This window comes from Bos grunniens, chromosome 11, assembly GCF_055505025.1.
Source record: "Bos grunniens cultivar Pamir isolate PY7600 chromosome 11, Bosgru_T2T1.0, whole genome shotgun sequence".
In the NCBI taxonomy this organism is placed as follows: Eukaryota; Metazoa; Chordata; class Mammalia; order Artiodactyla; family Bovidae; genus Bos; species Bos grunniens.
The window spans coordinates 102,845,196-102,860,443 of NC_141175.1; positions in this window are offsets into that span (position 1 = coordinate 102,845,196).

Here is a 15,248-nt window from a genome sequence, read left to right on the forward strand (position 1 = left end):
ACAGGTATGTCACGAGCTTCAGGAAAGCAGAGACCCCTCCTGAGGAAAGGAGGGGTTTTCCCTCTAGTGGGTTAGATAATTGCCTCAACGTTATTGCTTAATTGTAGGCTAACCCTTAGTCAGGCTCCCTGGAGAGGGAAAGCCAACCTGAGAACTCAGTGACTTTGTGAGAATGACATTTCTCCCTCCAGGCAGCAAGACAGAGCCCAGAAATCTGTCCGTTGACCTGACTGTCATCACCGAGGTCAAGCCATAAATGTTCAGTTGAGGTTTTCAGCTTTTACCTAATATTTTTATTATTTAGACATGGGAGCTTCCTTGTATACCACAATGAGTGCTTTGAGCTTAGCCAAAACAATCATGAAACGCTCATTCAGAAGGGCCCCTTCTTGTCATACCCACTGGAAACCCCTTTCCTAGTCTTTATCTAGGACAAAAGAGTAACAGCTGACAGTCATGAAAGTTCCAGCCTGAGTTAAGCCCAAATAATATCAATACCCTCTTCACAGCAGCACTGCGAACTCCAGGTACTCAGATTAATATTAGCATGAGGAGGTGGAGATTCACCAGCTAGACACTCAGATTTCATCTCATCTCAGGAAGGATGTTAAGGAACAGACACACCTACTACAGTGCAACAGCGGGTTACCGCCAAGGTTCTGGGACATCTGGTTCAGAGTCACTCCCACAGTTTGCCTCAGCCAGAGCAGGAATTTTAATTCCACCATTCTCCTTTTGCTGTGTCATCTTAGATGTTTATTCGTGGAGCTGGCAATTCTAATTCAAGATTTCAGTGTGGGGATATCAGAGGCCCCATGTGTCACACTAAACACCTTTTCAAATTCTGCATCTTGGTCTTGGGAAAGCTGCCAGCCACTTAGAAACCTGCTTATCCCCCGTGAGACATCGCCAGCCATCCAGTTGAAGCAGCCACCAAACCAAAAGAAAGGGCCTTCATCTCCTCTTACAGGAATTGGTCTTAGGATTATTTCAACAATTGAAGAGGATTTTAAGTCAGACAGTTCTATACAGTAATTTATGCTGTAAAAATGTACATATTGTAGCATTGATTATAAAGTGCTATATTTATTAACATCCAATACCGTTTTCATTTTTGTCTAGCTGTTCACTATTAAAAGAGCTTAAGTTCATTTTTGTTATGTGATATTCATTTGAGACTTCTTGTGAGAGCATTTGATATGGGTAAAAAGCACAGGATCTGTGTTGATCGTCACTATTTTAATCCAAGTAGTCATAATGGTCTGTTAAGAATCACCATGACACACCCAACTCCTGATGAAATCTTGTGCTTTCAACTGCATCTTTAATAATGTGATTTTTTTAAAAAAAAATCTTAACCCAAGAAATTAATAAAGAATGGTGGCTTTAGCAAGGAACACTTCTTCCAGGTTTTCTTGAAATTCGTGAACACTTTTTCCAAGGAAATTCCAGTGGACCCTCCCTAAGTTACCAAGAGCTCTTCCTCTTCCAGAGAGGTCTCATCTCCCAGCTGCTTCAAAGACGCCTACAGTCCTGGAGGGTAAAGTTTCTCTCCTTTGCTGGTTGCTCAGATCTGCTTACAGAAGTGCAAATTGTCTCCCTCTTGTATTAAAAAAAAAATTTGCTCCCCCACAGCTGTATTTTATCATATTGCAAATAAACAGAAGTACACATTCAAATCATGAATTATTTGGGCAAGATATTAGGAAGGAGTAGAGGACAACTAATATTAAGGATTTGTCTGGGAGGATCTTATGTTTGGTCTGAGTTTAAATTGACAAGTACAAGCAAGGATGATGGAATCATTGGCCATTTATTTGACTGTATGGAGGTTTTGTTGTGTCTGTAAGTCACATGAAGCACGTGCGTCACAGTTCTGGAACGGGGAAGCGTCTTCCTGTACTGTAACAGAATGAGCCTTAAGGATCTGTGAGAATAAGCACTTTTATATTTGACAGTAAAAACTGACGCATCAGTGAAAAGTACTTTTTTAATATCTAATTAAACCTTGAAATTCACATCACTCAGTCTCACAAACATCCTACTGTCTCTTCCTAGAACCTCTTCCAAGTAAAATGTCCTTTCTCTTGTGTTACAGGATTTTGTGTTAAATGTCATCCGCTTGTCACAGGCTATTTTTTCCTCTACAAAAGTCTGAAGCCCCCTGAACTGGAAGAATGGATAAAAGCATTTTAAAGAAAGGGGCACTGATCTAATAATGCTTTTGGCAGAAGAAGTTAAGTGTTAGTTTGAAGTGAAAAATAAAGCAACCTGTGACGGAGCCTGGAATCATCTTGCTAAGAGAGTTTTTGATTGTTGTTTATTGTTTGTTTCTTTATATGTCTGAGCTTTGTTTATTAGCTGTTATGTGACTTAGTTCGGACACAAATGGCAGACAGACATTGAAAATGGTCCATACTAAAGCTAACGTAAGCCTACATTTGTTTTTCCCTTTTCTTTTTTGTCTTTGACTTTTTAAGGAACTTTTGAACCATTCTACACAGAAGCAGCAGTTATAGGTTCCCACCAGCAGTATATGTGAGTTCCAGCTTCTCAACATCCTCAACACACGTTGCCGTCTTTTTTTATGACTGTTCCACCAAGTGTTAGATTGTGGGTTTCACTTGCATTTCCATAATGACTAATGATGTATGTGTGCCAAAGCATTAGTCGCTCAGTCCTGCCTGACTCTTTGCGACCCCATGGACTGTAACCCGCCAGGCTCCTCTGTCCATGGGGAATCTCCAGGCAAGAATACTGGAGTGGGCAGCCATTCCCTTCTGCAGCGATTCTTCCCAACTCAAGGATGGAACCCAGGTCACCTGCATTTCAGGCAGGTTCTTTACCATCTGAGGCACCAGGGAGAATCCAGTGACTGATACTGAGGTGTTTATTGGCCGTTTTAAAATCTTCCTTGGAGAAACGCCTATTAAATTACCCATTTTTCACAGGTTATTTGTCTTTTGCCTTGTTGTAAGTATCTCTTTTGTGTTCTGGATATGAGTCCTTGATCATATGTAAGATCTGCAAATATTTTCATTCTGTGGTCATTTTTTCACTTTCTTGATAGTATCCTTTTGGGTACAGAAGTGTTTAATTTTGATGAGGTGCAAGGTATCTATTTGAAATTTGTCTCTTGTGCTTTCATCATAGCATATATAAGAAGGCTTTGCCTAACCCAAGGTCATGAAGATTTACTCTGATATTTTCCTCAAGTAACTTTAAAATTTTAGCTCTAAAATTTAGATGTAGCTCTAAAACCCACTTTAAGATGGTTTTTGTATATAGCATGAGAAAGGGATCCAGCTTCTTTCTTCTGCATGTGGATATCCAATGGTCTTGTTACTGTTTAAAAGACTGTTCTCGCCCTCATTAAATTGTCTTGTCATCCTTGTCTGAAATCAAATGACCACACTCTAGAAGGTTTATTTCTGGTCTCTAATTCCATTCCAATGACCTCTGTGTCTTTCCTATGGCAGCACTTCACTGTCTCAATTACTGTAACTTTGTAGTAATTTTTAAAATTGGAAACCCTGAGTCCTCCAACTTTGTTCTTCTCTTATAAGTTGTTATGGGCTAAGAGTGGCCTCTTATTTAACCATCAATTATGAATTAAATTTCATGTAAATGCACTTGTTCCAATCAGGCGACATCTCACCCAGTTTAAAAACAGATAATGTGTGCCTTAGTCTCCTGGCTGAAGGAACGGTAGGAAAGAGCAGAATGGGTTCCTGAGCCAGCCCTGCCCCGCCCACTCTCAGTCCCTGCTCTCCAAGAGATGCAGCCCATACTGGGGTTCTTGGGCTGACATTTGGGTATCCTGCTCCAAGCTGGAGCATTTGATATATGTAATAGTGTTTCTGAGGGTACAGAAGTATAAAGTTGTTCCAGAAATGCTGTGCCTCCGGAGTCCTGCAGCCCCTTTCTGCCCCCGTGCTCTGCGCCCAGACACGCCAGCAGCCAGTGTGGATCTGGTGCCTTGGCCGTCCTGTCCCACTCCAAATGTACTACCTGGGCCGGCTGCCTGAGGTAACCCGACTTCCCCGTGCTGGACAGGCAGGCTTGACCCCCACACCCCTTTGGGACTCTTGCCTCATACATGTTTCATGTCTTTCTGGTCACTTTCCCTGATCTCTCTGGAGTCTAACAGATTCTCCTGTGATCATAAGGGTGTGGGTTTTGCTTCATTGCTAGTGTATGGGGACAGAGAACAGAACAGATTTTGAATCTATATTTTAGGTGTTTAAACACCCATGGCTGGTAGATCTTCCTGACGGTTTATTCCTTTTCTACATGAAATATCCTTCATGGTCTTCTTAAGCTTCTGCTTCCAATTCTGTTTCGCCCCATGTTACATTTCTATAGCACCATATATTATATATGGAAATGCATAATTTATGATAACTTGCCTGTATCTTTTTCCATCCCAGGATCTCTTATTATCCCATGTGGTTTTGCTTTAGGTTTATCGCTCACCTGTGGTTCCAACAGCATATGGTTGAATGTAGGGTTTACCCACTGTGAGCACCTCCACACTTTTAATAGATGAATTTAACAGAGTCAGATTGGCTGCGACTTACTGGCCTGCTTCAGTTGACCTGCCGTCTCACTGTGTGAACATTTGCCACCGTTTTCTGTAGTTTCTCTCCTCTGTCGTTGGATGGATCCAGTTGTATTTATTTTGCTTTTTCCTACTGTCTCAAGGACTCCCCAGAAAAGAAAGAAAAGGAACCCTATTTCAATATCCTGTTAAATTAGGATGAAGAGCCAGGGCGAGACCACTGACGGGCACAGGGTTTCTATCTGGGCGCTGAGTGTCCTGGGCTTGGACACTGGGGACAGTTGAATGGCATTGTGGAAACACTAAAATCTCCTGAATCATACTTTAAAAGGATAAACCTTGAGGTATGTGAATTATAGCTCTATGTTTAAGGTACTGACTCCCCATTTGTTTTGTGGTTTCTTTTTTTTTTTTTCCCAGCATGTGGGATCCTAGTTCCCCGACCAGGGATTGAACCCCCACCCCCACCCACATTTGCAACTCGGAGTCTTAACAACTGGACTGCCAGGGAAGTCCTTGTTTTGTGGGTTCTTGTATCATAGTCCTTGAGTTAATTCTTCTTTCAGATCAGGTCTGAGATGTCAAATATTTGAATCCTTGCATGTCTGAAAAACATCTCATTTTGGGTCCTCACATGTGTGTTGTTACATTTGTGGAATAATGATTCCCAAGGATTTTCCGCAGAAGTTTGAAGCTATTTCCCCAGTTTCTCCTCGTATCCAATGTTATTTTTGTAGTTATGTAGTTGCTCCCTTCTCTACCCTCCCCCTCCTACTCCCAGAAGCCTTTAGGGTTTTCTCTTTATGCTTGAGCTCAGAAATGTCACTGTGAAATTGCTGCTAAGTCTTTCCTTCTGTTTGACCTTGATTCTGCTCAGCTGCCTCCAAGGCCCATACCTGTCCTCAGTCTGGGACCCTGCCTTCCATTCCTGCCTGAGTGACCTCTCCCTTCAGTCTTCTCTGTTCTCATCTGCTGAAGATCAGCTAAATGAATGTTGGCAACTGTGGGGTTTGTCCTCCCATTCTCTTAATTGGTGTTTATCCTTTCTGTATCCTTGTCCATTCTTGCTATTCAGAGAGCATTCCTACGCTCAGCCTTTCAACTTACTCTCTTATCAGCTTCAGTGCTTCTGCCCATTTACTGAGAATTTTATTTCAATCATCAAATTTTTCATTTCCAAGATCTCTAAAACATTCCTTTTTATGGGCACAATATCATTTTATTTCTCTCCAAGGATTCTAATTATATATGTGCCAAATTCTTGTTCTGTTTGCTCTATTAACTCTGCTCTTGGGGTGTAAACTTTTCCATTTGTTGGGGCTATAACCTCTCTTTCATGGCTTTTTCAAATGTTTAGGGGTCATTGGCCGCCTGCTCCACTTCACATCTGGTTTTCAGCCTTTCTGCCAAATCCTATTCACTGCATCTAGTCTCTTGAATGTAGAGAGCATCCCATCCCGCCTGGGTGTTGCCAGGGCCTCACCTGGCCTCCCCATCATGACTGTCTGAACCCAGTGTTCCATACTGGGGGACTGAGACCTCTGCTGCCGGCTTCTCACCCTTCAGGGTGGAGAGGTGGCAGCTCCTCTATGGTGAACAAAGTGACTGTCCTCCCCAGATCCTCCCAATGTTCTTGATCTCCAAGCTCATCCCATTCTAGAGCAGCCCTCTATCTTTTTAGTTCTGCACAACCTCAGAACTGTGGTTTTCTCCTCATGATGATCCTTTCATCCTCAAGAGATGCTTCATAGTTCCAGGAACTTTTAAGGCACTGCTTCTAATTTTTTAGTGCAGTTTGTGGATGATGGTGGTGATGATGACGGTGGTGGTGATGATGGCGGTGGTCATGGTAGCGGTGGTCGTGGTGGTGGTGGTCATGGTGGTGATGGTAGCGGTGGTCACAGTGGTGGTGATGGTGATGATTATGATGGTGGTGGTGGTGGTGATGGTGGTGGTGATGGTAGCGGTGGTCATGGTGGTGGTGGTCATGGTGGTGGTGATGGTGATGATTATGATGGTGGTGGTGGTGGTGATGATGGCGGTGGTCATGGTGGTGGTGGTGATGGTAGCAGTGGTCACGGTGGTGGTGATGGTGATGATTATGATGGCGGTGGTGATGATGGTGGTGGTGATAATGATGATGGTGGTGGTGATGGTAGTGGTGGTTATGGTGGTGGTGATGCTGATGATTATGATGGTGGTGGTGGTGCTGGCGGTGGTGATGATGGTGGTGGTCAATGATTGTGATGATGGTGGTGATGATGAAGATGATTGTGATGATGATTTTGATGATGGTGGTGGTGGTGATGGTAGCAGTGGTCATGGTGGTGGTGGTAATGGTAATGATTATGATGGTGGTGGTGATGATTATATCTCTCTCTTTTATATCTCCCCTTTCTCTCCTTTAATAAAACCAAGCCCAAGTGTTTCCCAGTGGCAGGAGCATTTCCATACTGTGATCATTTCGTACAGGAGCATCCATACAGGCTTGATGCAACTCAGCCTTCCTCACCAGTGGTCTGCATTCTTCCCTCTTCCATCTACCTCACTTTCTGAGATTGCTTTGGACGTCTAGACTCCATGTTGCTAGGAGCTCACTGAGGCTGCAGCCCCACCAACAACCACCCACTTGGCAAGCCAGCTCTGGTTATCCTGGCCTTTGTGGCTCAGGCCTCCCCTGAGGAACCTCTTTGCCGTTCAGTCCTGCAGCCCCTTCTGCACATCTCTTGTCAGTACATCCAGCCGGACCCCTGGCAGGTCCCTCCTCCCTACTGGCTGTTTCTGCCCTTTGTTGCTTCTGCCACATACATCAGTCTAGTATGGGGTGCTTTTTGTTTCCTACCCCTAATTTGGCCTTAAAAATGCTCCCTGGAGGCAGAACAGAGATGTCTTCTCCATCACAGACCATGTGGAGGCCATTTCTATCCTGGCCTTCAGAGAACCACATCCAGAAACCAGGCAGTTCTAATCCACTGCTGGTCAACACAGCACCTTCTACCCTGAGTGTAAACCAGGGACCCATCCCAGGAAAAATAGCAGAGATCAGGTATCAGTGCCGGGATGGGAGAGCTGGCCAGCACCAAGGGAACTTGCCCGTGAGCTGCCTGGACACTGAGATGGGGCCCCTGACTCAGGGCGGCTCCGAGAGTGAAGTGGGTGGCCTGCAGTTGGAGGTCTCATGGCCTCAGCCATGGGGAGGGAGAGGATGAGGGGTAGAGACAAATAAAGGGATTCCATGCTTTCCACTGGAACGACTCTTACAGAGCCCGCTGACCTGGAGGGCAGCAGTTCACACTCAGCCACTGCGCCCCTGCTGCTGCTGCTGCTAAGTCACTTCAGTCGTGTCTGACTCTGTGTGACCCCATAGATGGCAGCCCACCAGGCTCCCCCGTCCCTGGGATTCTCCAGGCAAGAACACTGGAGTGGGTTGCCATTGCCTTCTCCAATGCATGAAAGTGAAAAGTGAAAGTGAAGTTGCTCAGTCGTGTCCGACCCTCAGCGACCCCATGGACTGCAGCCTACCAGGCTCCTCCATCCATGGGATTTTCCAGGCACAAGTACGGGAGTGGGGTGCCATTGCCTTCTCCACTGCGCCCCTACAGGAGTCATTTAGCCTGGACATTTCTAACACGGGACTTGGGGACATCTCTGTGGAGGCCGGTGTCATCTCAAAGCAAGTAAGCAAGCAAGGTAAGTAAGGCTCGACTGTGGAAAAGGTCCAGCGGGTTGAACGCACAGGTGGACACCTGAGCCTGGACACAGGCCCCTCTCCTTGGGGAGGTGGAGGCAGGTGACAGCCAGATAGTGTGATTCACAGAGCGCTGGGAAGACAACTCTACCTCCCTTGGTGACTGACGGCTCCTGGGCATCCACTTCCAGGCTCTTCTTTGTAAAATGCCTGTTTTCCCACGAGGTGTCTCACAGGAAGTCCCTGACTCACCGTGACACCTTTTCACACTGTTTCCCTCAATTACCAAGAGGAGATGATGCAGAGGCAGGGGTGCCAGGGAGGGCCAGACAGGCCCAGCAGAGGAGAGGGGGCTGCCCAGCAGAGGAGGAAGGCCCAAAGTCCACCCGACCACTGCACCGCACTTGCCCCCAGCAGGCCACTTGCCCGAGCTTGTTTGCCTTTACGAGGAGACCGTGACCCCAGGGAGGCCAGCTTTTTGTGGGCCTCCTCAACTGTCCTCCCCTCACAGACAGGGCAGAATCTAAGAGGAAATCCCCTGTGGGTAAGTGTCGCTGCCTTCCTGGGAGAGTTCAACATGTTTATCTTGGGCTTAGGATTGTAATTATGATTTAGCGGAACACGGCTTCGGAATGTCTTTTCCTTCATTTCATGTAAATTAAGTCACTGGTGCGTGTGGGGATGTGTGTCTCTATTCCTAAGGGGAGTTGGAGGATTCATTACTTATTGTCTAGGAAGAGCTCTGTAGATAAAAAGCTCTCTGGAAATGCAAGGTATTATTATTCGGTGTCTTCGATTTGTAAATCATGGTGAATGGGTTGTATTGTTTTATTCCATTTTGTATGAAAATGATAGCTTCAAATGCTAAATTCAGCAACAGCCAATACAGATGCTGAAGAACACGTGCAAGACAGAATACAGGTTTTCCTTTATTCACTCCAAGGGTGTGATTGGCATTAAGAATTCCAGCCAAGTAATCCGAGGCCCAGAGGCTGGTTCCAGGGATTGTACTGCCTGTGACCCTCAAAAAGTGCATTAACTTCTCTGGGCCATGGCCACCACAACTGGGAGGTCAACCAGTTGGATAAATGATCCCTCTGCTCCCTTGTTGGCATTTTGTGTGATACATCTATGTGTACATGCCTGCCACTGACTGACCCTCCCGACACATGGGACATGGTGCTAAGGTCTCCGTACCCTGTCTCAGACCAGAGCCGTCAACCTGTCCAGGTCTCACAACAAAAGGGCAGTGCTCGCGGCTGCTCTCCTCCCCTCTGCTCACGGTGCTTCCACATGGCTCCCAGGCACAAAGAGAAACCACAAAGGAAGGCAGTTACAGGCTCTATTCTCTCTCATTTCCCTTCTGTAGCCACATAACCCAACCTCAAACTGATCAGGAAATAAGAGGTGCTGGAAAGTGAAAATGTTAGTTGCTCAGTCATGCCCAACACGTTGCGACCCCATGGACTGTAGCCCACCAGGCTCCTCTGTCCATGGGATTCTCCAGGCAAGAACACTGGAGTGGGTTGCCATTTCCAAACTCCAGGGGATCTTCCCGACCCAGGGATGGAACCTTTCCATCTGAGCCACCAGGGAAGCTTAAGAGCTACTGGAGATTTTCATCAATTCTCTTCCCATTTCTTCCTGTTTATGGTCCCAGCCTCTTTCCCTCCTACTCAGGCTCATAGAAGAGAACTGCTGACTGTCATACACCTGATTCCTAGAGGGAGGGGAAAGGAGGGAAGAAAAGACATACATAGCTGAATAAATGCTGTATATCTGTCTACCTTCTTATAATTCATATGGATCCATTAAGATTCGGGGGAGTAGGCCACAGGCTATGCTCAGATGAATGTCTGTCAGAGGTCAAAAAAAACTTCCCCACTTTCAAGGAAGTCCCTCCCATCAGTGATACTACCCTGATAGTCTGACAGGGAGGAAGGTCTGAATGTATGCCCATCCATCCTTTCCCACTGGACTAATACTTTGTATCTATCTTTCCATGAGAGACTCATTCTGAAAATATACAGACTGGCTCTGAAAATCTCTAAATCATTTCTGTAAACTGAAAAATTCTACATCTGAGGTGAACGACTGGGAAGTAGAAAAGGTGACGTCTGTAACCAAAAACGTGTAAGTTATGATGCAGGGAAGACTCTCAATAGGAAGTGGATTCCTGGAACAAAACTCACAGATGTGGGTTTTGCATGAGGAATGGTGATCCCAGACCCTCCCAGACTTTGGGAAGTTCTGTGGACCATCCTGATCTCAACCAACGTGAAGAGCAATGGTGAACTGAGCAGATGTCTGCAAAGTGTGCAGAGAGCCTGGCCTTCATTGTTGAGTGAGTGAATGAATGAATTTGTAGATAATTCCTACCCTTCACATACTTTAGTTCAGTTCAGTTCAGTCACTCAATCGTGTCTGACTCTTTGCAACCCCATGGACTGCAGCACGCCAGGCCTCCCTGTCCATCACAAACTCCCGGAGTTTACTCAAACTCATGTCCATTGAATCAGTGATGCCATCCAACCATCTCATCCTCTGTCATCCCCTTCTCCTTCCACCTTCAATCTTTCCCAGCATCAGAGTCTTTTCAAATGAGTCAGTTCTTCCCATCAGGTGGCCAAAGTATTAGAGTTTCAGCTTCAGCATCAGTCCTTCCAATGAATATTCAGGACTGATCTCCTTTAGGATGGACTGGTTGGATCTCCTTGCAGTCCAAGGGACTCTCAAGAGTCTTCTCCAACACCACAGTTCAAAAGCATCAATTCTTCAGTGCTCAGCTTTCTTTCAGAGAAGGTGATGGCACCCCCACTCCAGTACTCTTGCCTGGAATATCCCATGGACGGAGGAGCCTGGTAGGCTGCAGTCCATGGGGTCGCAAAGAGTCAGACACAACTGAGTGACTTCACTTTCACTTTTCACTTTCATGCATTGGAGAAGGAAATGGCAACCCACTCCAAAGTTCTTGCCTGGAGAATCCCAGGGACGGGGGAGCCTGGTGGGCTGCTGTCTATGGGGTCGCACAGAGTCAGACACGACTGAAGCGACTTAGCAGTAGCAGTAGCAGCAGCAGCAGCTTTCTTTACAGTCCAACTCTCACATCCATACATGACTACTGGAAAAACCATGGCCTTGACTAGACGGACTTTTGTTGGCAAAGTAATGTCTCTGCTTTTTAATATGCTGTCTAGGTTGGTCATAACTTTCCTTCCAAGGAGAAAGTGTCCTTTAATTTCATGGCTGCAGTCACCATCTGCACTGATTTTGGAGCCCAAAAAAATAAAGTCTCTCACTGTTTCCATTGTTTCCCCATCTATTTGCCATGAAGTGATGGGACCAGGTCCCATGATCTTGGTTTTCTGAATGTTGAGCTTTAAGCCAACTTTTTCACTCTCCTCTTTCACTTTCATCAGGAGGCTCTTTTCTTCTTCACTTTCTGCCATAAGTGTGGTGTCCTCTGCGTATCTGAGGTTATTGATATTTCTCCCAGCACTCTTGATTCCAGCTTGTGCTTCCTCCAGCCCAGCGTTTCTTATGATGTACTCTGCATATAAGTTAAATAAATAGGAAGACTATATACAGCCTTGACATACTCCTTTTTCTATTTGGAACCAGTCTGCTGTTCCATGTCCAGTTCTAACTGGGGCTTCTTGACCTGCATACAGATTTCTCAAGAGACAGGTCAGGTGGTTTGGTATTCCCATCTCTTTCAGAATTTTCCACACTTTGTAGTGATCCACACAAAGACTTTGGTGTAGTTAATAAAGCAGAAGTAGATGTTTTTCTGGCGCTCTCTTGCTTTTTCAATGGTCCAACAGATGTTGGCAATCTGATTTCTGGTTCCTCTGCCTTTTCTGAATCCAGCTTGAACATCTGGAAGTTCACGGTTCACATATTGCTGAAGCCTGGCTTGGAGAATTTTGAGCATTACTTTACTATTGTGTGAGATGAGTGCAATTGTGTAGTAGTTTGAGCATTCTTTGACATTGCCTTTCTTTGGGATTGGAATGAAAACTGATCTTTTCCAGTCCTGTGGACACTGCTGAGTTTTCCAAATTCGCTGGCATATTGAGTGCAACACTTTCATAGCATCATCTTTCAGGATTTGAAATAGCTCAACTAGAATTCCATCACCTCCACTAGCTTTGTTCATAATGATGCTTCCTAAAGCCCACTTGACTTCACATTCCAGGATGTCTGGCTCTAGGTGAGTGATCTCACCACCGTGATTATCTCAGTCGTGGAGATCTCTTTTGTATAGTTCTTCTGTGTATTCTTGCCACCTCTTTTTAATATCGTCTGCTTCTCTTAGGTCCATACCATTTCTGTCCTTTATTGTGCCTGTCTTTGCATGAAATGTTCTCTTGGTATCTCTAATTTTCTTGAGGAGATCTCTAGTCTTTCCCATTCTATTGTTTTCCTCTATTTCTTTGCATTGATCACTGAGGAAGGCTTTCTTATCTCTCCTTGCTATTCTTTGGAACTCTGCATTCAAATGGGTATGTCTTTCCTTTTCTCCTTTGCCTTTTGCTTGTCTTCTTTTCACAGCTATTTGTAAGGCTTCCTCAGACAGCCATTTTGCCTTTTTGCATTTCTTTCTCTTGGGGATGGTCTTGATCCCTGCCTCCTGTACAGTGTCACAAACCTCTGTCCCTAGTTGTTCAGGCACTCTATCAGATCTTATCCCTTGAATCTATTTGTCACTTCCACTGTATAATCGTAAGGGATTTGATTTAGGTCATACAAAAATGGTCTAGTGGTTTTCCCTACTTTCTTCAATTTAAGTCTGAATTTGGCAATAAGGAATTCATGATCTGAGCCATAGTCAGCTCCCGGTCTTGTTTTTGCTGACTCTATAGAGCTTCTCCATCTTTGGCTGCAAAGAATATAGTCAGTCTGATTTCGGTGTCAACCATCTGGTGATGTCCATGTGTAGAGTCTTCTCTTGTCTTGTTGCAAGAGGGTGTTTGCTATGACCAGTGCATTCTCTTGGCAAAATTCTATTAACCTTTGCCCTGCTTCATTCTGTACTCCAAGGCCAAATTTGCCTGTTACTCCAGGTGTTTCTTGACTTCCTACTTTTGCATTCCAGTCCCCTATATTGAAAAGGACATCTTTTTCGGATGTTAGTTCTAGAAGATATCACAGGTCTTCATAGAACTGTTCAACTTCAGCTTCTTTAGCATTACTGGTTGGGGCATAGACTTGGATTACTGTGATATTGAATGGTTTGCCTTGGAAACCAACAGAGATCATTCTGTCATTTTTGAGATTGCATTCAAGTACTGCTTGTTGGACTTTTGTTGACTATGACGGCTACTCCATTTCTTCTTAGGGATTCTTGCCCACAGTAATAGGTGTAATGGTCATCTCAGTTAAATTCACCCATTCCAGTCCACATACTTACTATCTAGAAAAATAATACTTCTTTCTTACTCTGATGAGTTTGTTAATTCATGGAACTAGCCTGCCGCTCCCCCACCCCCCCCAAAAAAGTAAGACTTTCCAACAGAATGTATTCACTCCAAACATTTAAAATGGGAAAGCAAAGAAAGTGAAAGTGTCTCAGTTGTGTCTGACTCTTCATGACTCCATGACTGTAGCCCACCAGGCTCCTCTGTCCATGGGATTCTCCAGGCAAGAATACTGGAATAGGGTGCCATTCCCTAGGGATCGAAGCCAGGTCTCCTGCATTGCAGGCAGATTCTTTACTGTCTGATCCACCAGGGAAGGCCACAGGGGAAGCAAACAAAGGCACAACTAGCTGAGTATTTGTATACCACAGTCAAAGGGAACCCTGACCAGTGCATGTTAGATCAAAAGTCATCTTCTCGTTTGGACCTTGCAAAGTAAGAAGTCAGCCCTGGGGAGCTGTCTGGTGAATTGTGGGATGTTTAGTGATATCCTTGACCTTTACCCACTAAATGATACCAGTTGCACCCCTCTCCAAGTGGTGACCATGTACATTGTCTCCAGACGTTACTAGCGGTCTGTTGAGGGGAAAAAATCTCCACACATTGAGAACCACTGCTTTGGAAGATAATCCAGCACCTTGGATATATAAGACCCTCAGTGATCTGGCCTTGGCCTGTCTTCTCTCAGCCCTCTCACGTCCCCATTGAGGGCTCCAGTCATGCTGAGCCCACTTGAGGTCTTAGGACTCAAGTCCCAGCCCAGCACCTCCATGCCTTTGTACAGCTCCTCCCACTTCCTAGGTGTTCTTTCTCCAAATTCACTCAGCCAATCCCTTATTAGCCTTCAAACCTCAGACAGGCATCATCCAGACCACCCCCCTCCCCCACCTAGATACAACCTTCATTTACTTCTCTGCCTCCTGACATCCGAGAAAGGGGCCAGCTTCGGACCCTGGAATCACCTTGCTCAGAGCTCCACTCGGCCCCTTCCTGTACCACGTGGTGCAGACTTTCATGGCACCATAATGTGCGCTAGTCTGCTTGGTTCAGGCGGGATCCAGTCTTTCTTCTCCTTGTCCATAGTACCTGGCTTGATGCTGAGTGAATGAGCGTGAGAGGAGGAAGGGATGCAGGGGGAGATGGAGGAAAGCAGGGAAGGGGGAGAAGGAAGGACAGAGAGAAGGAGAAAGGCTGCTGGAGATTTTTCTAATGTTACAGGAGTAGTAAATGTTGCTTTCTGCCTTCAATTTTTATTTCTAGAAGTCCATTAACTCAGCCATAAAAGTAAATGCTGGTCCCTCATAAAAACCATATATATGTATATCAATAAAGGGAGGCCCTTAGCACATACCTCCGTTGCTGGGCTATTTTTTTTTAATCTCAGGCAAAGTACTTAACCCTCTTTCCAATGATTACTGTTTATCCCAGATGGTTCTTGTTCAAACACTGGCCCTTCTGAGATGTCCCTCCTTGCTGACGGTGTTGAGGTCGCCCTGACCCCTGATTCACCCTTTGTCCTCTGACCATGCAGTTCACTCATTCCGTTCTGAGCTGTTCTGGTCCTCTGCTGGCCCTGTCA